Raw genomic sequence first — 17,480 nt, forward strand, 5'->3', positions numbered from 1 at the left:
CTAGTAGACTAATAACCAACATTAAGCATGCGACACGTCACATTCTGACTCCATGGATATCGAAAAAATATCGATTTTACAAGTTTAGATACTCTTTAAGGATTCATTTTGTCAAGAATAGCAATGAATTTTTTTACCGAAACAAGGAAAATGCGGGTTAGTGGTGCAAGGAAATTTCGGTTTCCGTATCTGTGCAGTAGATTACTAGCGACTACAGTGGCGTTTGGTATGAGGTGACCAATCCCCAAAAAACTTGCATTTAATATGCCATATCGGACTTAATCGACATCGGAAAAAAAGAAAATATATATGCGCTGATATGTGGAAGAGGAGTAAGCTCCCTCCAAGAATAGATCGCTCCACGCAAGCCATGAGAATTGTGCACAGTTGGCAAAAAAAATCAGAATATGGTATCATGTTTTGGGAAATTATAAAAAGTTTATCCGTGATGGGCTGGTGTCAAACGAACGGATTACAACGAGAAAATAAAGGTACGAGAAGTTTTACACTTTTACGATCAAAGAAAGTAAAATATTCGTAATATTTACAGTAACTCAGGAAATTTTTCAGCTTCTAACATTGAAATTGGATGGACACTTGTGTCATCGTGCACGAGCACAATGACAATTAATTACAAATAAAAAAATTTCTTGGCGTTGGAGTACATTGAGCCGATAATTCGTTATTTCTCCAAAATTCAAGACTAATACAAACTGTGCATGGCAAGAATAATATAATCATAAATTTAAACCTTAAAAAAAGTATAAGAAAAAAACCTGCGCGAGCCCAAAATTGGTTTTCTTTTTTAGAGGATACCTTACTCATCTACATAATACCTTGTACACGATGCGCAAGCATTACACTCATCTAAATATTACCCATTTTTGAGACCCATTAAACGTGAAGAATTTCTCGAAGGAAATGATAAGAATGAGAATTCCGTAGCAATTGTTCGGCGAGAAGTGACGATACTATCAGCATTTCTTGTCGTTTTTCTTTCACCTCCATTGTACTGATGAAAATTCTGTGTCGTAATAAAGATAAAATTGAACTCCTTCATCAATCCGGCATATACAAAGTAAACTGTGCTTCGCTCAACATGGGCTACATAGTTTAAGTATACCGGGAATAGCCACGGTGATATCTTTACGGAGTCACCATGCTCAAATTGTGGGAATATTCCACAGATAAAATAATCATTCGCCTTGACCGGGATTATTTTTTCTCTGTGAAATTTTCGCTAAATATTGTATTACGGGTGAGTCCGTAAAGATATCACTGTGGCTAGTTCCGGTATACTTAAATTAGTCAAGGGCGAACACCTATGTGTTCAAAGTTCGGGCCTTGCTTTCCGGCTGTGGCGCAAAGCGTACGACTTGGACTGCTAGTCGCATAATATGCTATAGACTGCTAGTCGTATCGTCTACACCATCGTGTCCCCTATAGTCCACAAATTTCCACAGAGGTAAAAGACGCTAAGATAGCTGGATAAAGCACTCGACTGGGAATCGGGAGATCCGGGTTTGTATCCAAGTCAACGCGAACGATTTTTTCCTCTGTGGAATTTTCACATAATGTGTTACACTGGACAGACAAGTAGAAGCATCACTTCCAGCAGTGACGTAACTGGGAATATGATTTGGAATGTAATTTGGAATCTGCTTTGTAACTAGAGGGCGATTCCCAGGGATCCAGGAAAAGTTTTGAAAAGTGACATGCCTGGAAATACATTTACACCCCTTTTGCACTTAAAATTCAACTTTAAGCTGATGTAATTATTATGCGTCAAAACTAGAGAGTGATTTTAAATATTTTTTTTATTCCTCTTAGGGTTTTGGGGGGTTCTATCCCATCATCTCTCCCCCATAGTTAAGCCACTGATTCCCAGGATTACTGGAAAAATGGGGATGAAACGTCACTTATCGCTAAATGTATTTACCCAGCTTCTGTGATTCTATCTTACAATAGAGCAATAAATTATTCCTACTCAAGTATAGAGATTTCACATGAAGCAGCTCCCAACCGCAGTTTATGGGCCTCTATGGCGAAATGGCGCGTTAATAAGGGGTGCAGCGTGGTGAAAGGAGTTAAAGATTCTGTACTCAGGGTACCCGCTGGGAAGGAGGTTAGGGGTCGCTCGTGAATGGAAGGGAGAGGCCAACCTCTTTAAGGGCACAGGATGAATATTTGAAGAGGCAGAAGGCTATTTGGCGTCTGGCACTCCGGAGGCCTAACCTCTGCCGAGTATGGCGTAGTTCGCTCTGGGCTTGCCACTCGTAAATAGATAATTCACAATCGCTCGAAGTGCTTGCAGTTTCAAAGTATGGCTGAGCTACACAATGTCGTGGATTTTTAAAGATGAAACCGAATGACTAGAACGGCTAAAGACGTTTCTGCAATTGTAAACATAGTTAAGTACACACAAATTAAACCCTTACGGTCATTTGCGGCTGAATGCGGAACATAATTAGATGTATGAACTGTTTGCATTTACTGAACGATGTGACGAATGCATAAAAGTTGGATTATGGAGGCTTTTCCATTCAACTTAAAAATATTCCACAAAACAGTAAACATTTTGACCGAATTTTGTTGAAAAACGGAAATCGTTCAACTTAGGAGTAGGAAAAATTCAATAGGGAGTAAAACACATTATAAAAATGATTGACGAAGAAGATGATATTATTAAAACTTTCGCAAAATATATATCGATATTATAACTAAACAACTACTTCAAATAATGTAAAATTTTTGTTAACTTGACTGAATGTGTAAATAGGAATGAGCTCATCATAACTAAAAACCTTTTCGGTAAAGTAATGCAAACAATTCAGAAATGGCCAATAGGGAAATAGGCCAACTTTCTATGTCTACGGGGCAACAATAAAACTACTTGCCTTCGTGAATGAAGCAATAATTCGAAAAAAGGTAGACATGATTATCTCATTTAAAAGTGGATAAACTAATTCTATCTCCACCGTAATATTTTTTGTGTTCCATCCAACTTCGAATGGCACTTCAAAAACGTTTAAAAAATAAACAGTATCAAAATATTTTAAACAGTCAGAACCCTCTGGTAATGTGATATTCAAATAAAGCGAATTGAAAAGGTATTTACCACAGTTAAAAACGGGAATAAAATACTTTTATTTATAGTATGGTACATTGAAGCTCATTTTTATGTCGAGTAAGCAACAATAAGTAAAGATTTCAGATTTAATGTCGACTGGTTCTCTGAATAGAAATTCATCGATAGTAGTATTAGAAACAGCTGATATAATTTTCCACACTTTATAAAGCTCTTGACGGAAAGACAGGTACAGCTCTTGATAATGATGTGAAAACATTAAAACCGATTGAGCAAATTAAAAAAATGGAAAATTAATACAGCTATTTGTATTATTACTCAGTAAAGATGTTTTTAACTGTGGTAAATTACACATTATTCATTTTATTTCAATACTTTAACCACAGTTTTTAGTGCAAAATACCCAATGACATCATAATTATCAAAACTTCTAGTAATGGGTTGGTACGAAAAGTAGACTAGGCTCGTCTAATGTAACATATAGTTTGGCTTCGAATTTCGAAAAAGTTGGTCACGTTCATTCAAGGATATTTCCCAAGGGCAAGCCACTATGGATTACATCCACCACGGATAAGGCTACGGAATGGTGCTCACAGTGTATTCGCTTGTATCCCGGAGGAATTCAAGAAAATAAGAGGGTGAAATAAGACGCATATTCACTACACTTATCTACGTGCACTCAGTCGCCGCTGCCGAAGAAGTTGCCTTTCTCTTCGACGAACGGGAAACACATATTACTCTACAACTTGGCTCCGTTCCAAAGACCCGAAGAAGAGAAGAATATGCATGAACTTCCGGTCCACTGATGCCTAGACCACCGCTCAAAAGAGTCAAGCCCGCCAACAAAAAAATATATTTGATAACTACGGAAAACAAAAAAGACAAGAAAATGTAAAAGAATTTATGCTTAGGACCACAGAAAAAGTCACACGACGGTTTGGAGAAAACACTCCAGAAAGACCGAATTTTTTCATAAAGAGTTCACCTAGATATCCTCTATATCCAGCCCTCAAAGAGCCCTAAATAAGGAGTGCTACTAAAACCCTGTGAAGTTATATTCCCCTTCCTTATGTGGTATTACAATTGTCTTACCTAAATTAGTGCATTTATGAGGATGGAGAATTTTTTGTAATGACTGATTCTCGCGACGAAATTATTTTAAAACTTCATTCATTCATTTATTTTGAGGAGATTCGATATATCCATTCATCAAGGCAAGATATAGCTAATGAAACGGTGTTACACCATAAAATTGCAGTTCGATCAAATTATTTTTCGCTTGGTATTTTTACATATTACAACCGACAAAATTAGTAGAAGGTTATAGTACTGTTTTTCAGCATTAAATTAAGGAATTTAGCAAGTTATTAAATTAAAAAATGATGGTGTTAACCACTTAAATAAGATAATAATTTTCAATGTCCAGAAAATATTCTCTTGCCTTAACCACTGATTATGAATATTCAAGTACAGGTTTCCTGCGCATATTGTGATTTGTGTTGTGTATTTTGTGTTTTGCATTGTATATGTAATGTATTTTAAGACTATCCTATGGTTTTATTACTCACACTATAACAATTATTTTATTTTAATTTCCAGGTAAGCTCATCTTGCTCATCCCAAGTCAAGGTTGCGGTTTACTTGTAAGTAAAGCATTATCATTTTCGATTTTCGAATAGAGATTTCCATTCATACCTTTAAATGCTATCAAAAAATATATTGTGGCGATATGAACCTTGAGAAAAAGACATAGTATAGGACAGGTGAAATAAATTTCAGAAAAAGATGCGGATACATAAAAAATGCCTATGTATGTACATTGCGGGTACAGGTTAAGTTTCCGAAAGATGCAGATACATAAAAAATGCCTATGTATATTGCGGATACAGGTTAAGTGTCGGAAAGGTTAAAAGAGGTCAATGGCTTAGGCCTCTGAGTTCGAAGGCAATTTACCTAATTGAGGTTGAACGGAAACAAATTTAGGAACGAAATTTGTGATTAAATTTGCGATTAGCAGATCATCTGTGAGTTAATAAGGGATTAGCCAAATGCTAATACATTGGTAATGATGTCATTAAGGAGAATTTACGCATTGAATGAAAACACATTATTACGAGATTCGAAAAAGACTGTGTGACTCAATTACTTGTTTTAACTACAGACTACGGCAATGGAGTTCTGAGAGAAGAGAAAGAGCTCCGCGAATTATATCTCTAGCATGGTGATGGGAAGATGAAATTTTGATGGTGACAAAAAATATTGTAGAATAGTTATCAATTTTTGATAGAATTTCATTGGATTACTATAGACAATCATATGATAAACGTACCAAAATATTCACCAATTCATGCAGCTAATTATCTTATTACTGTAACCTGAGTTACGCAATGGAAGAAGAGATGAATTTTGAAACGGACTTCATTACAGGTAAAAAAGATGGGTAAATGTTTTCGTTTATAAAAATACTTTCCTGGTTATTAATTTTTTTTAACATCTACTGCTCCCCATAATCTAATTCGCGGCGGTCGTTGCATAACTTTAAAAAACTCATTTCAAAATCACTTCTAATGCAGTTAAATTTTAAGTTCTAAGCAGAGTTACTTTTATTATCTTTGCTGATTCTAAAGCTGTTAAATGTTCTTTATATGTCATAACGAAGCTTCTTCCTGTCTGCCCTTGTAGACACCATTGCAAGCGCTGCATTTTAAGAATACACTCAACATCTGTCTAATCAATCAATCGGATTGTCACATTTTACAAGCAGCATTCGGAGAGTGGCATTAGGTCTATCATAAAGTCACCTTGTTTAAAAAATAAGTGGTAAATATATTAAAATAAGTATAAAATATTCAATCTAGTACCTATACATCTTCACAATCGCAATCAGACGTTTTCTGGGCAGAAATGGGTTAAACATAGTTAAACATCAAACATAATAGGTTAAACAGGTTTACACATTCTAACCACTACATATTTAAACAAATACGACATCCCATTCGCCATGATCTCTTCATATGCGAGAACAGTTGACCTAGGACCAACATTTTGATGAATATACTCCACATTTAACTGATCTCAAGGATCCTTACATCTTACAAGCATCCTTCGTAGAGTTGCATCGTGTCTAATATAAAGTCACTCTATTTGTTAAAAAATGCAGTGGCATAAGTAATAAATATTAATTAAAGTACTTACCTAAATATCTCCACAATCCCCAGCAGTAATTTTCTTATGGGGTAAATGGGTTAAATATGGTATATGCTAAATACTTCATATTTAATCTCATACGCCATTCGTTATGATTTCTCACTATGCGAGAACAGTTGACCTACGACCAAGAATTATGCAAACACAGACGTAACGAAATGAGGAAGAGCGCGTATTCACTTTTCCTCGCACGCGAATAATAATTTGACGAGAGAACCAAGTCGTAGGAAGGGAGGAATCACTAGATTTCGCAGCCTCACCGCCTCCATGAATGCGTATGACTAGAAAGTCCCGCAGGCTTGCCGAAGATAACGACCCTGTTGCTTTTTTCACCGGCGTAAATTAGTGCAGAATGGGGTAGCAAGGAAAAGATTTTCTTCCCCGTGCAAGTGTGGAGGGTTGACGCCGCTTTTCCGTGACCTGCAAAGGATTATGGGAGGAAAGAAAGAGGACAGGCGTTGAGTAATTCCAGGAGAGAGAGAGAGAGCAAAGAGAGAATCGCCTTTTTTATGCGGGTGGGAGTTCACCAAACAGAAAGGAGGATTCAAAAGGCCCTTGAGAAATACTCACTGAGTCCTCGTTCCTTTCACAGTAATCCGCTATATGAGCCAAAGCCGTGTTGAATCCTTCGCTGAATGCACGCGAGCAATGGAGATAAATGGGAATAATAAGTGAAAACAACACGGGAGATAAACTAACCTCGACCCCTTTACCCAAGGGGACTGCATAAAAGAGGCCCAATTCAATCCGATGGATGGTTGATTTCTGTGGCCACTTCGGTCGCATTTTAAGCAGTTTTCAAAAGTATCACATCATCATGCTTATAAATTTCGATGAACACCTATCATTATAACTTATTTCACCATGAAAATCGGATCAAATTGTCCGTCAGCGATGCAAGTGGCGACTTAAGAAAACCCATTAAATGCGCGGAGGGAGACAACACATTTAGTGGTCAACTTGAGGATCCTCTTCAGTAATATTCATGCTTTCACCACATGATCCGCGATAACACACCTCCATTTGTCATCGTCATCCCCGGTTAACAAGCCAAAGATTGAAAACAATCGATAAACGGCTGACGGAGCATGAAAGATGCATACGCTTGTTTTAATTACTGAAGTCGGCGATAGTGGAGCATTGCTTGGGCCAAAGTCATAGAATGGATTTAAAAAATACGAAGGTTATGTGCCGCGTGAATGATTATGGGGATTGAATTGTAAAGGAGGCGATTGAAATATGCCAGGAGGAGAAGAGCATAAATAGAGACAAAGGGTTCCAACTAACAAGTAGTGCCTGGAGTGCCATAATTGAGTGTGTGAGAAGGCAAGGGGTACAAGTGATTTGTTTATTCTATGCAGTGTTAGGTGCAAAAATTAGCTATTGAAAACATACCAGATCAATTAGATATATAGTGGTGCATTTTATATTGCACTCAATGTCAGCACTAAAGAGAGACTCACATGTATCCCATGGCAACCAAGTTTTTTTGTATTTCTGCTAACAATTAACTTTGCCTAACTCTGTTTAGAAAAATATCACTTAGACGCCTTGGCTTCTCACCCTCTCAATTCATCTCTACATCCATAACCAACAATCAGGGCAACCATGGATATGAATAAATAAATAAACAAAAACCATAACGATTCTATCCCTTAAGACGATGACAGACTCCGCCGTTGAAGCGTTGGGAGCAATTACCCAACACCACACCCGGTAGGAAACCCGATAAATGTTCCTTCAATCGAAAGATTGGTTTGACGCAGCTCTCCTCTCTATTCTCCTATCAGCTAATCTTTTAACACCAACGTATTTCTTCTCTTTCACATCCTTCTTTACCTGTTCCATACATTTCATTCGTCTTCCTTTGTTATTGAATTTTTGTGCACAGAAAAAGAAACCGTGGTGAACATCCACAAAGGTTTGTGTGCAGTGTATGGCAACGCTGCAGTTGGTAGGAGTGAATTTGGGCGGTGGGTACATTACAGCCTCAGGAGATGCAGAGACAGAGCTCCATAATCAGCCACGCTCGGCATGGCAACCCCTACGAGACAAGAGCTTTTACCACCATGGAATACTTGCTTCCCCAAAATGTTGGCGCTGGGCAGTAGAACGTAATGGGTACTACCATAGAGTAAGTAAGAATATACTTACTCTATGGTACTATATAGAAAAATAGGGCATGGACAAGACATGTTGATGCATTTTTTCTTTACAATAAATATGTTCTGAGAAAAAAAAAGGGGCATTACTCATTGAACGACCCTCGTAAGTGCTAATAAAATGTGTTTCATATGAGTATATTTTTTCCTGTGAACAAACGACCCCCACTTTATAAATATGCATATACACCATAGAGACCAGTGGTGTAGCCATGGAGGGAGTTTTTCGGGTAACAATCCCTCGAGCCTTTAAAAGAGGTTCCAATAACGAGTAAGAGTGCCAATATAATGCGTTTCATATTAGTATTTTTTTCCTGTGACCAAACGGCCCTTACTTTATAATTTATTTTTATTATTATTGTACACGTTACAAGTTGGCTATTTGCCAGGTGGTAACAGTTTATACAAAAATAAAAAGAAAAACAAAAATATTGCAAATGAGAAATGTATTACCAAAATAAAACTAGAAAAGTGAATATTTAAAATTCAGTGAAATTAATTTTCCAATATTAATCCTCTACACCTCTTCTTGAAAATCCTTACGTTGTTAGGGTTGGGCTTAAGCAGTTCTGCAGGGAGTCTATTCCATTCCGTAATCGTCCTGTTGAGGTACGAGAATTTCTTTACGTCAGTCCTTTGCGGCCGGCATTTCATCTTGTATTGGTGATCATGCCTACCAATATAGCTGGGGTATTCAATCTTCTTCCGCAGTTCCCCCCATGCCTTATCCCCTTTCAGTGCGCGGAAGAGTGCGCAAAGCCTATTTATTTTTCTTCTCCGTTCTAGTGTGTCCCATCCCAGTACTTTCAGCATTTTACCGACACTTTCGGTCTTTTTGTGTTTCCCCATGACGTACCTTATGCCTCGTACTAGAGAACAATACACTTTATACTAAAAACTTAAGTAATTTTTAATTATGCGCTAATGAAAATGACTGACTAAGCCTCGTACTAGTCTCATATAGAAAAAAAGAGTAATTTCCATTTTTTTCCTTGGATTCATGCGACGGACATTCAGTTGGCGAAAAAAAATAATATTCGGGCGTGGTCCAGCGTCAATGGAGGCAGGATGGGGATTACGAGCGTGATGCGGAGATGAAAAGCGAGGGAGAGTATATATATGTGAGGGAGGGGTTGGAAGAAAAGATGATGGGGGAATATGAAAGTGCACCATCGAGGCGTACGCATTGAAGAGAGAGGGAGATAAGGGCAGTATCTACACTCGCGCTGCAGGCGGACGGGGGGAGTACTAAGGGGGAGGGCGTGGTTGCAATCCGACGCAGGGGAAGCGCGTGACGCCGGAGAGAGACGGGCGTGACGAGAAGAAACAAGAACTCTACAGCGAAACGTCGAAAGATATTAAAGCGACTTAACCCTTAGCTGCATGAATTTTTAAATACGTGCCAAAAAATTTTCTTTGCAAAATATATCCACCTTCAACTACTACATTTTCATAACTTTTCCTGCAATTTTTTTATTTTATGGAAACATTTTACCATGTATTACATATTGTACATAATGGTAATGGGCAACTTTTACATAAAATAGATATTCATCACAGATTTGGTAATTTTCCAAAAAAGGTTTTCAATTCACATACTCATTGAAAACTTATCATTTTCGCCCGTACCTTTACTAATTACTTTTAATGTAATTATTATAGATATCACTCTAGTCAATCCTCTTACTCGACTCTCATGCGGGGTATTGACTTTTACCAACATAATTAGAAGCTGATCACCTTTGTTACGTACTGACTGCAGTAAAGAAATGGACTAATTCAAGTCAAATCACGTTAGTTTCGTGACAGTGGAGCAACGTTCGGCTAAAATATCTGTAAGAATTATGTACTTATAAGATTAGTATAATCCACATCATTTATTTAACCTCGATGTATTTCGTCGATGATGGCATAACTTGTTTTATGATGACAGAGACGAAAAATATTTCAGACATCTCGTAAAAAAGAGCTGGAAATTTTTGGATGGGTTTGAAAGGAATGGAAAGGAAAAAGATGATGATATATCAGAGAGATAAAAATTACGATGATCGCAGTACACATAATAAGAAAAGAAGCTGTAGAGGAACAATAGTAGAAGTGTTGACGGGAAGGGGACGTAAGCAGTGAACGAAAGGGTGCAGAGTAAGAGTAACTTCCGAGACTAATTGATGAAAAATATGGTCGCGAAAGACGGAGGAAAACATGAAGGAGTCAGAAAGAAGATGAAGAGGGATAATGAAGGAAAAGGAACGTACGCAGAAAAAAAGACTGGTAAAAACGAGGGTGGGAAGTATACGAAGAAAGGGGCTGAGTGCAAGAAAAAAAGAAGAATGAAAGGGGAACAAGGAATAAAAAATAAGAGTTGCATGCCTTGATTGATGGCAGAGAAGAAAGTGTGGGGTTTGGGTTAGCAGCCTGATGCGATGACGATATTGTAGAGAAGGTTGAGCGTGAGCGATATATCGATGAATCGAAAAGTATCGCGATATCTAAATAAATATATTGGGAATCCAATATTATGTATTGACCATTAGCAATGGTTGTAAGGCATGGTTTTTCTCTGGATGTCGTGAAATATCGCCCGACAGCAAAAATTAATATATCACTGCCGATTACAATTATCACGATAAATAATCTTCCTAAGAAGATCGTGGCCCGATAAAAGTCTTATGTAATAAAATACGATGCATCAAAAAATAAAATTATATTTAGCTAAATATATCTAGTTGCCAATATTGAATTTTGGTCATCGATAATGCATGGTTGTCCTGTGGATGCCGCGAAATATCGCCCGATAGCAAAAACAAATGTGTCACTCTCGATTAAAAAATATCACGATGAAGTACCGCGATATATCATCCAGCGAAAAACGCGGCTCTATAAGGAGCGCATATATTACAATATTTCATTCTATAAATATCTTACATTATGAAATCTAATCCGATATAATGGGATATATCGTGATTTTTATCTGAAGGCAATTTTTTTTCTTTGATGCAAACGTGTGATAGTTTCTCAAGCCTGGGTCGTCAAATTAAAATCTCTGCACCATACAAACGTTATTCTACCGTTATGTCACCTTTTGAGCGGATCCGCTATCCCTATCTACTCCGAAGTTCTTTGGCTTTTACGATATCATATAAGTCATTAAGGCTTAATCATTGATATGATTGTCCCTTTAATAATCCAAATAAAATTACAACATAGGCACTTCGCCGTGATACTTTTTTAATAATAAACAAATTTAGAAATTAATCGATGCTCAAAAAAATCGTATCCCGATATCAAATTTTATATACTTATGGTAAAGGGTAATGGGAGGTCGCATGCAGAAAAAAAAAAAACCTTCGTGGAGGAGGGAGAGAGAATGAGCGGATTATTACACTATCCGTCCCTTCCCCTCCGAAAGGAACAAAAGGGCTTGAAATTACTTTTACCCGCGGAGAAACGAAGACTCTGCTGCAAGGAGGAATAGGGATAAGGTCTGGGTTTGGTTGGAGGGAGTTATTACGGAAAGAGGAGAAGGGAAATGCGGATGGAATGAGAGGAATTCATAATAATGCCGCCAAAAGTCTGAAAATAATTATTTTTTTCGCGAAGCGGAAGAGAAGAGGAGGAAAATAATCAGTTTAAGATCGGAGTTACGGTCTTTGCCTTCGCGTAAGGCAAGGTGGTGTAACATAAAATCAGCAACGGTATCCTCGCATCAATATGTAAATCGCGAATCTTCCTTAAATTTACGCTCTCGAGACATGGATGGCCTCTCGCCCGTGAATACACTATTAATTGCGAATTTTGGAATGGTAGAATATCAAAGTCAATTTTGCAATTCCTATCGCTACCTATTTAAAAAGGGCGAATTCATCTACAGAATGGCTCTAGATCTACATACTACTCCGCAAGCCACCTCAATAGGCGTTTGGCGGGGGTGTTAGGACACCAGCCGTTGAAATTTAAAAGTAAATGGTATAGAGGAATTACTCTGAGCATTTATTTAAGCCCTTTATTGTACGGAGAAAAGAATTGTCACATCTATCCGTTAGGCAAAATATCTCTCTTAATTTATCATTTCCTTCGGACCTGGAAATCTAATATGATGTCTCCGAGTCTCTAGCGCCTCTCAGCCTGATTCGAATTTTAAAGGTCGGCTGTGGTATGTCATGAGAAATAAATTTAAGCTTTAATATCTCGTTACACGAGTTATCTATCGAGTTAACTGCCATATTCGTAACGTAGCTATTCGACTGGGAGAAAACTAATTCCACGAATGTTTATGTATAAGCAGATAACATCATTCTAATTTCCCTCCTCTCAAGGGATCAAATCAGGTCTCTGGTAAAACCCTTTCGGTATCATTTTTGAAGTAGTATTGCATGCAACAATTTCCAGACTTGGAGCAAAAAATTGAACTTAAAGTAAGCCAAAAATGAAATAATACCTACTGCTTACGAGAGCCCTTAAGAGCAGGTAAGGTCCTCCTTTGCCGCTCTTGATGTCCACTTGTCATTCAACGATTCAAATTTTCATGAATATGAAGAAAATACCGCCAAAAACATTTATAAATATTGACATCTTTTAATATCATCATCTTTTCCTTGGAGCTACTTTCTTTCATTGGCTCACACCTTGGTTATCACCCCAGCAACTCATGATTGCATTTCATTAATAAAATTAACTACGAACTTTTAATTTAAAAATTAACTACGAATATTTAACAGTAAGGTATTCCATTTTAAGGTTTTTGAGTTGAATAACTATTACTTATACCTAGCAAGTTCTTTGGCAAAAGTAATAATAAGTAAAAGTAAGTCCTATGGTGTTAGTAATAAGTACACAACCATAAAACCTTAATTTCGTTATTCTCTCATATTCTCGTTATTGTTTTTACTGAGAGAAAGCATAGCACATCACGGCAATTAGTAAAATCTCTGTACACAGTAGGCGTTGTAGAACAATAAATAAAACTCGCTTATTTTGTTCCTGAAGCCGAGCCGTAAAAATTCGCCGTAATTGTACAAAATTGTGATCGGTTAAAATGTCTTCTATTTTTATTAATATCATCTTATTATTTCATTACTATTAACTATGATTATTTACACTATCGGTGTTACGCCGATTGGATACGCACGCGTGGTCTTCAAATCGATGGCACCGTCGCAGCCGGTCATGTGAGAGCAGGAACCAGTTCGTAATGCCAGCTGGCCGTCTGCGCATGAATCCTTAATTAGCGAAAAGGCGGATGGTTGAAAGAGTAACCCCAGACCACCGTGACACCATATAAATGCTAAGTGGACGAGCATTTGCTCAGCGCCGCAGAAACACCGTTTCGGCTGAATTTCAAGAGCAATCGAAAAGGAGAGAAGCATATTTAATGAAAAATGGAGCATAATTTCCTCGAAGGGTGATGTAATTTGCTAATTAAAAAAGCCATCGATAATTAGCCCGTTGAAGGTATTGGTTCTAACTGACTGCAAAGTGTGATCCCCCAAATATTTATTGTATATTTACAGCGAAAGCCGAAATTCCAGTGGTTATCGATTGATAATATAGAATACGATTTCGATCATTAACTATTAACTTCATACGCGTATATTGCTTTAATTTTGTTACGGGAAAGCTTTAAAGACAATAAGGAGCATATATTATAGTTTTGCATTATTTCCTTATTGTTCACTTGCACAATCATTATCATCGTATTTAACAGTATAAAATTTATGAAATACTTGGCTACGGTATTTAATTATATAACGAATATATTCTCCTCCCTTCAACACTAAGCGAAACCATACTAACAGCATAACATTTAGGAAATACTTGGCTTCGGTATTTACTTACATAGCAAATATCACCTCCTGCCTTCAACATAATACCAAATCATTCTGACGCACGATAAAATTTATACTTATAAATTATGGAACCAAATACTTGCTTTTTTTTTAAATGCAATAACTCTCTAATCAATGCCACGTAGAGTATTTCTGCTATCTAATTAGAGAAAGGTGTACGATAATACGAGAATTATTTTGCATTGTTTACTGCTTTTTATTGCGGGTTCTTTCTATTTGTCTATTAATTAATGCCTCTGTAATCTAGAAAAATACTAGATATTCACCGACTGTTATGTTTTTAAACAAACTCGTTCATTCGACCCGGTGGAATCAAGGCTACTGCAATGGAATAAGCCCCGACAGAAAACGTCTGTGCTTAGATAACTGCTAAAATTACTTAATTATGTATTCATCATGCAAATTTTATACTCTTCCTCTTGTTGACGTACTGCTCCCGTTAAAAAAACGAAAAACACGTCTCAATTTAGCGGGCGTAAAAAAAGTTCTTCCACGATTCGCTCTGGATTCAGCTCAGCATAGACTGCACATGCTCAGCATCCTTTTTTTAACCTTAATTGAGAGCCCTGTTGTGCGAGTGCAAACTAATGTAAACTCGGAAATTAATTGTACCCTTTTTTATATTAAGAGCAAAACTTTTTCACAATAGACCTAAGAGCCCTGAATACGATCACATTCAAATGGATGCAAGCATATAATTTCATGGAAAGTTTATGTTAGCAAAATGAGAATCCCTGGAATCAACCACAGATGTTTCCATCATTTTTTGAAGAATGATTGAAGCAAAGCCGTCCGTAAAACATCCAGATTTTTGAAGTGAAAACTTCTTAAGCGGCGTTAAGCACTCTTGCGGGATGGGGAAAAAGCATAGAATTCGCGTGAGCGTCACCGACCCGACACCGCGATCGCTACAGCGAGATACACATTTCCGTCTTAAAATTCGTCACTTAGTATCACGTCCTCGGTAGTATAGTGGTCAGTATCCCCGCCTGTCACGCGGGAGACCGGGGTTCGATTCCCCGCCGGGGAGGATTTTTTTCACAATCTCATACAATTAAAAAAATTTGACAATGGATATTTCAACTACATAGGCTGACTAGGTATAGTAAATAAACTTTGTTAATATATAGAAACTCTATTTGGACTTTTTATATCACATACCAGTACTCATAAATCACTTCACCTTGCATCAGAAAAGGCTTCACCGGGGATTTGAACCCGGAGACCCTAGATCAGCAGCAAAGCACTCTACTCACTACCATGCTCCCCAATGATGAATTAGTATTTAGTCATTTACCAAACCTTCATAATAATATTATTAGAGCCGTTGTGGAGATTAAAATAAGTATTTCATTAACCTTCCGTCGGGAGCAATGGATCTGACAGGCATAGCACGATTTTTTTTTTCATTTCTCATCACCACCATGCTGTATAGACCCTCGACGCTTATAGTAGCTCTTTGTTTTGACAGGCTCTATGCAGCCTTTCGCTTTTCGAATTTATGCCGACAGATCAGTGGCGGATTATTTAGCATAGTTAAACAAAATAATGGCCCAGTAAAGCAACATGAAAGCGTTATTAGATAAATAAGGTAACAAAATAAAAAAACTGATCTTATAAAATCCATGTCGAAGGCTAAGTTCTAACAACCCGTATCTTAAAAATAGCAACTTTTCAGGAGAGCATAAAAACGATTTTTTTTTACTTTTGTACTGAAATTAAAAACCAAAAGTTCATAATACTGAAAAAGAAACATTCATTCGCAAATAAAGTGTCGTCTTTTGCTTGTATTTTATTTTTTTAAATGTTTTTACACTTTGTTTAAGATACTTGTCTCAAAACCGGCCAAATTTGAGATACGTTAGTTAGAACTTAGCCATCGATATGCTAAAATACATTACATATAATAATACTTAATAGCCTAATGAGCACGATAAAGCGCACCTTGCTGGATCGGTCTGAGGCCTTATGACGGCATGTGAAGTAGCCTATGGATAGCACCAAAGACATCATCTAAGTGTTCGAATACACTAATAATGGTGCTTTAAACTTAAAAGGTATACCAGTGAGCCATGCTAAGAGTTAATAATGTTCTTTCATATCTGTGCCTGTCAGGCACACTGCGACTGAACTCAGCAATTCCAATATTGCGCCTGACGTAAGTTTAAAACCTTCACATCATTTTGTATCGTAATATGATACATTCTGTCGTTATATCGTGCGGTTCTCTAAGCAGTCAGTAGTTGCCTAAGTTGATCAGTTTTTAAATATGTTGATAGAAGTCAGATTACCGCATGAGAGGATTTGCCCGAGTGATATCTAGACTCGTAATAAGTAAAGGCACGGACGCCAATGAGCAGTTTTCAATGAGTATGTGAAATGAAAACCTTTTGTGGAAAATTGTCAAAAAATGTGTGTAGAAATCCGTGACAGATATACAATTAATGTAAAAGTTGTCTATCACAATAACCTATCATAAGTGATACATTCTAACATGTATCCTTAAAAATTAAAAAATAGCTGAGAAAGTTATTAAAATGTGGTCACTGAAGCGTTTCTGGATACATTTTGTAAAGAAAAACTTTTTTTGGCACGTAAAAAGAAATCCAAGCAGTTAAGGGTTAATTTCTTTATTTTCTTAACTCATATCAACGACGAAATTACCAATTCCAATTCCGAGGTCCTAACCCTGATTTTAAATTTTCGGAACTTTCGCATAAAAAATGCGAGGCAAGGTGTAATTCGCGATCGGCTCCGCCAGGGAGGGAAGCGGAAAATCTCTTTTCAATTCAGCGAACTCGGGGTATCCCCTCGGGGCAGCCGCGTGATTGTTAGCTCGGGGAACTTGGCTGAAGATGGCCCGGCGAATCCCATTTCATTACGCGTGGAAAACAATGGGGATTAGGATTATGGAAGGCGAGAGAGAGAGAAGGGCACTGCAGTGGGACGATAGGGTGTGCAGTCTGCTATGAAGAACGCTATGACGGAGATGAGGGTCAGAAAGTTAAAGGGAAAGCCTCGAGAATAGAATCCAGTGCAACCTGAGATATGCTACCTCTTAGAGCAAGAATATCCGCTGAATATTTCTGAAATCAAGACTGTGTTTATGCCATAAATAATATGAATTCCATAGTAGGAAGGAAGTATCAGTCGCAGAAATTGATGGCGAAGCAATAT

The 17,480-nt window shown here is 37.4% G+C and overlaps 1 protein-coding gene and 1 non-coding gene across 2 annotated transcripts in view; both read left to right on the top strand.

Moving 5' to 3' along the window:
• The window catches only part of LOC124167081 (microtubule-associated protein futsch), a 492,547-nt gene that overhangs the window by 86,420 nt on the left and 388,647 nt on the right, over positions 1 to 17,480 (top strand). The gene's annotated exons all lie outside the window — the stretch shown is intronic.
• On the top strand, positions 15,262 to 15,333 carry Trnad-guc. The gene has a single exon. It is a non-coding gene; the product is annotated as a tRNA-Asp (tRNA).

This window comes from Ischnura elegans, chromosome 10 (assembly GCF_921293095.1).
Source record: "Ischnura elegans chromosome 10, ioIscEleg1.1, whole genome shotgun sequence".
NCBI classification, from domain to species: domain Eukaryota; kingdom Metazoa; phylum Arthropoda; class Insecta; order Odonata; family Coenagrionidae; genus Ischnura; species Ischnura elegans.